We start from the raw sequence: 6,956 nt of genomic DNA, 5'->3' as shown, positions 1-6,956 counted from the left end.
GATTGATTTCGTGAATATTTTCACCCTCAAGGTCTACATGTCTTTCATACCGCTCACTCGAAATATCAAAATGATATATATAACGGTACCTACAAATCTCGCAATTCCAGTTTATATATTTACATACATCTACTTCTGGCTCGTTTATTAGTAGCAGATGACATTGGCCCCGGCTGTAAAAAGATTTTTCTTAAAAATAGACTACCCAAGTGAGGTTGTACATATATGTAGTGATTTTTCATCAGAATACAGTCATTATGATATTAAGTTACATCAATAATTTTATGTACAAATGTAGCCCGAGCATGTACATCTGTTATGTCGCCAGACAAGAGCAAAACCATGTCGGATTAAAACATGCGAAACTGAGAGACCTGAAAACATTTGTGGCAATAGATAACATGATAATACAATATATGCCAAAGTCAAGTTGTAGTTGTATTTATTTTTATTGAGCAAATGTTTGTAATTCGGAAGGTACAGTTGTAATCGTCAGCTAGTGAATAAAGCGGAGGGGGTTCGACTCGGGTTCGTCCAATTCGCTGAACTCACGACACTGCACTCAAAAAATACGACCTTCTTTATTTAATACGCGAATTTCCTTCATTCTGGTGTCACCACTATTATACACAATTTCGGGATAATATTGAATTTACTAGTTACATGGTACTTGAAAATATCTGAAATTTGGTGTGAACGGTTTAGATTTTAATTCGTAGGCGTGGAAGGATAGCTAGATTTGAAAGCCAACTACCCGTCTACAAGCTACTCCATGATGAGCAGTCGCACAGGACATTTTTTTGGCTTACTTATTAATTTTCGCACCCGGAACACAGTTCTATCTATATCCTTGATTTCACGAGTTGATAGTGTATACATTACATACACTAAATCTGGACGAGTTCATTGATATTGTGTTATTTATTACGCTGATCTAGCGCATTGTCTCGGTTTGAGTCTGGTAGTATTTCATAAACTTTACTACACACGTATCAAGAAAATGGAATTGCTCAAATTTTTATATACATTGGTAATTGTTGAGGATTTACGAAATAAACCCTGGAATCTTCGGAATTTTGTGATTACAAATTCAAAACTACATTATAATATAGTTTTGAATTTTTAATCACAAAATTTCGAAGATTCCAATATATATATATATATATATATATATATATATATATATATATATATATATATATATATATATATATATATATATATAGTATTAAATGACGATGATATGATACAATAATAAGTTGTTTTTGTTTGCTTTTTAGATAACCATTAATTGATCTGATCAGTTCAACTACACTATGGTATGACGCCCAAGAGAACTGAAAGCAAGAACTGAAAGCCAGGTCTTGAAAGGCAGTGACTCATGCGCGAGTCACAGTTCTCAACTTCTCAAGAGTTCAACAGTTCTTGGTTTTGTGGTCCATGGTTTTGGCTGAGACGCATGCGTGAGGCGACCCAACGGTAACGGTTACTGGTTCCAATAAAAGACTCTTTTTAATTAAAAACACACACAACAACAACAACAACAACAACAACAACAATAATAATAATAATAATAATAATAATAATAATAATAATAACAACAACAACAACAACAACAACAACAACAACAACAACAACAAACGTTTCGACTCTTAAGATAGTCTTCATATCAGAGTTGTAGAATGAATAAAATGATAGTGGATCTAGAAGAATGGCAATTCAACAAGTAAAAAAGTCGATACAAATGTCCACGTGTAAAGACTGAAGTGAAAGTATTATAGACTCTACAAAAGTCGAATCTTACAAAAAGGCGGTTAAAATACCAAAGGTCGTGAGGTCTACGAAATGCTTACGATTATGTCAGTCATAGGTATAGCCCAAAACTACTAGTATGAACATTGATGTTTACGTCATCAGCTGCCTCGAATCCAGAGGTACCAACTCGGCACCATGGCCATTAACAATAACTCTATAGTCTGTATATGCGTCAATTTCAAAGATCCGCGTTTATTCGTTTTTTCTCTGGAAAAATTACAGAGAATAACATAGCAGGTTGGTTCCCTCCGAACTCCCTTGCCGAGAGTGTCGTGTAGGACTCCATACTGTCACCGCCAAGACGTGACGTAGCTAATATGAGTCTGATGACGCAGCAGTCTGCAGTGATCACTGCGCCCTCTGGAGAGGCAAAGCAAGCCACATAACATGACGCGTCCACAGCGTATTAAATCGAATAAAGCGCGCGCGCGAACAGATCTCGAACTTTAACGGGTTCCAGAACGAGATCATTCACATTGTCGTATCGAGATGTTCTGTCACCGTCGATTGTCGTATATTGTCGGCCCTGGAAGCGATGGACATAGGAGAACCTCGGTGTTTGTTCATAGGCTGAGACAATCGAAACAGTTCTTATGATGTCAGGAAATATTCAGGGAAACATAGGGAACGAAGATGGCGATGACAAAATAGGTACTGTTTCGGGTAAAGGATGTGTCGCTGTGCCTAAAGAGACAGAGATATCAAATGTCGCTTCCGTTGAACAACCCAAAGTTCACGCCGATGGCGATTCTCTTCGTATCCCATCGGGGTTAGCAAAGTTTGAGCTTGCTCAAGTAAAAGTACCTGTATCAAAAACAGACGGACACGTGCCAGGTAGCCGAGACACCACAAATTTAAAGGGTTTATCGTCTTCGTCTGCCGCGTATTACAGTGTTGTCCGGGTTACATCGGCCGCCAGGGCCGGCGATTCTGGCAAGCCAGTATCATCTTCGATATCTGGAACACCCGTGAAACTAGTACTCACAACGGTACCTGCGGGACAAGTTGCGACAACCGTTGCTGCCCAAAGAACGACGACTGTGGCAACAAATTGCAAGTGTGTGGCTTCAACTGGGCAACTTCAAGTCAACGTTCCTTCATCAAGATCAGCAGCTACTGCAACTTTCAGTCTGACTGCAGCGAATCAAGTTGCAGTCACCGTTGCTGCAACGAGACCTGCAACTGCAACAATCCCAAGCCAAGCTGCAATTGGAAATTGTCCAGTCGCTGCCACAGTAACAAAACCGACAACAGCAGTAATTTTAAATCAGGCTGCAACAAGACAGATCCAAGTTCCTGTCGCAAAATCTATACCAGCAATAAATATTAATACTATAACTGCTACACCAACTTCAACAGGTTGCAGAGCTGCTTCAGTAGTAACTACTCAGAAATCTTTTTCAAATAGTGATAGGCCACATGGTCCCTATTTAACGCCACCAACGTCGGCCAATCAAACTGGGATACGGGACTTGGGGACGACAACAAGAGACAGTCCTACCATTCTGGATTATGGTCAGTGCATTATTTGCATTATTATTATTATTATTATTATTATATTTCAATGATATCAGTCACACTCCGCATGTATTACCCCTTCATCTATAAAACTTTATTATTGCTGTCACTACCACTCCATAACATAGCAACCAGTGACACATCCACCATCGCTGCATCATCCTCGTCGTCGTCGTCATCGTCGTCGTCGTCGACGTCGTCGTCATCATCGTCATCATCATCACCACCACCACCACCACCATCATCATCACCACCACCATCATCACCACCACCACCACCACCATCACCACCACTATCATCATCACCACTACCATCATCACCACTACCATCACCATCACCACCACCACCACCACCACCACCATCATCATCATCACCATCATTATCACCACCACCATCATCACCACCACCATCACCACCACCACTATCATCATCACCACTACCATCATCACCACCACCACCACCACCACCACCATCATCATCATCATCACCATCATCATCATCACCACCATCATCACCACCACCACCACCATCATCACCACCACCATCACCACTACCATCATCACCACCATCACCACCACTATCATCATCACCACTACCATCATCATCACCACCACCACCACCACCACCATCATCATCACCATCATCATCATTATCATCATCACCACCACCATCATCACCACCACCACCACCACCACCACCATCATCATCATCATCATCATCATCACCACCACCACCACCACCACCACCACCACAACCATCATCATCATCGTGTCAATTTATGCCATCTCGTGATTTGTATCAAAACGGTCACAATAACAGTAATATTAAAATGAAGACAACGTTACTAAACAATTATATTATGAGATTTATATTTCTCAATGATATTTCAGGGCGCCGTAATACAGATCCAAGTCATGTCAAACGACCGATGAATGCTTTTATGGTATGGGCTCGTGTCTATAGACCTCTATTAGCCAAGTCTAACCCCAACGCTAACAATGCAGAGATCAGTGTGAAACTTGGTGAAGTGTGGAACAACATGACGGTGGATGACAAAAAGCCTTACTATGACGAAGCTCATCAAATCAAAGAACAACATAAAAAAGACCACCCAGGTACACGTATGTTCTAAATTTCTTATACTACTTAAGTTAATCGGGATTTTTTTACATACGTAATGTGTGATATTGTTATTTGTAACAGGCTGTAAAGGTTTTGATGCATTACAGCTCATTACAAGTTACTGTTCACTCGCTTTGTTTCATACAGCCACGCAGAAACCAAATAAGAAACTGTACATGTTACACTTATAAGGTAGACAGATTTGGTGAATTCAGTTTCTTGCGACATTTTTTTTCTCTATATGATAGCAGCTGATATGCCATCACGCAGACATCAAATGCAGACAACAAAACATTGACGCCAACGAGTCTGTGTCTAGTTGCAATAAAATTTTTCATTTCGACAAAATTTTGCAAGAAATTGCGATCTCGATGACTTAGAGTAGAATATGTGGTTTCTTATTGGTTTCTGTGTGGTGTTGTATAAAACAGAGCAGTTTAACGGTAACTTGAAACGAGCTGTATTTGGTTTGGTTGAAGAGGATGATCGTGTCAATAGGCGAGACCAAACAACATGAAAACCTCCAAAAAAAACGAACAGCCAGTAAATAATTAAAATTCAGTACTGCACCAAATCTTAGTTTTTAACCTGAGTTCTCACCGAAACTTCGTGAAAGCATGGCCACCAGAACACACTTTTGTTGATTTTATTATCTAGTTGTTTTAATATATCGTTCTCGTTATAATATAACACCGTCGTTTATTCCTATGTTTTCATTGCGCTGTTAGGTTGGGTATACCAGCCACGACCACCAAAAAGGAGGCGGGTAGACAACATCATGAACACAATGTTTACTCAGCGACCAATACCAACAGTTAGTACGGGTTTACAGAACTACAGAGTGGGACAAAACGTTACTTTTACAACACCTGCCACGAGTACTTACACCACTACGGTATCCAATAATAGAACTTTCACTGTGCCAGCGGCAAATGTGATCACAGTAATGCCGGGACCATCTTCTGTAACCATGCCAACAGGTGATGATCAAAATCATTTTATAGTGTTGCTTTGCCTTGTGATCGTTTCATCAATGCGATCCTTTCACAAATTTGAATTGGTCATTTTTCTCTAATAGAAAGTAGTATTTATGTGAGTTTTACAAGAAAGAAGAAAAAACGAAAAAAAATCATCACATTATGAAAAATAACGGTAACATAGCAACAAAACAGTCAATGATTAATTTGTATTACTTCTCTTTGATTTGCCTGCATTCTTACATTTTAGAAATAGTTTCATGTAAAATATCTTGTGCTCTCACACATTCGATCTGCTGTATTCATGTAGGGTCTCGACCAACACACGGCCAAGAACGGTTCCCTTCTGCCGCAACCCACTCTAATCCAGGCATGTTGACAACAGGACAGGGCCTACCCCTTAGAATAATAAACCCATCTCACATAAGTGCGCCATCACAGGTAAGTTAAGCAACTTAAAACCACGCCTTTGTTTTGTTTTTTTTAAATTCGGCCAGGCATAAGATACAGTCTGCACGAGATTCTTCAGTGAGTATGAATGTCTGTTTGTGTCTCTCTGATGATTTACGAGGCCACAGCTTTTTAGCATTGGGGCACGGGGGGGGGGGGGGGTTCAGGCTAAGTTAGTTGTGTTTACGAAAAACAAAACAAAACAGCTAGACAAACAAACAAACAAACATAACCATATAAATACTGACAAACATGAACAACAGAGTAACTACATTTTAATATTAAATATGTTTCTATGCAACAAGAATTACAATATATTCTCCTATATATAAAATGGTAACTGTGGAGATATCCCTTGGTGATTGACTAGCGAGAAGCATGGAGGAGATCCTTTATACCTCCATGCGAGAAGAAGCATTTATATAGGGTGTTAATGGACTTTCGTATAGGGTGATTACGCAGGGTGACCGTACTACAATTCTAGTAATTACTCTGACGTACATGTACATATATATTTGTTGTTGTCATTGTCATTGTCATTGTTGTTGTCGTCGTCGTCGTCGTCGTCGTCGTCGTCTTTGTTGTTGTTGTTGTTGTTGTTGTTGTTGTTGAGGATGATGATGGTGATGATGTTTGTTTGTTTGTTTGCTTTTGTTTTGTCTCAAGCATAACTAGCTAAGTCTAACTCCCTGTGGTTGGGCTGCGGGATATTTGTTCAAAAAAGTGATGTTCATTAGCATGACGTCATGTTGATTGTTTGTAGAATTCCTGGGTCTCTGAAACATCGATATAATTTGTTTTCCGTAGATATAAATCCATATTTATCTACATTATATTTATCTTTTTATCTTAACAGCCTGTTCAATTCCGTCCGACTCCCACCACCACCAAGGAAACTTACGTTCTGGGTCCGACTCCCATCAACAAGTTGACGCCTCAGACTGGTCAAATCATAAACACGCCATCAAGAATGACGCAAATCATAGCCCTCCCACCAGGTTGCTCTACCGCCCTCTCTGCCGGACAAGAACTCAGAATCGGTCCACCGAGGCTCAGAACCATGGCAACAAATAA

The sequence above is a fragment of the Glandiceps talaboti genome, chromosome 15 (assembly GCF_964340395.1).
Source record: "Glandiceps talaboti chromosome 15, keGlaTala1.1, whole genome shotgun sequence".
Taxonomy (NCBI): Eukaryota; Metazoa; Hemichordata; class Enteropneusta; family Spengelidae; genus Glandiceps; species Glandiceps talaboti.
This window is presented reverse-complemented; position numbering follows the sequence as displayed.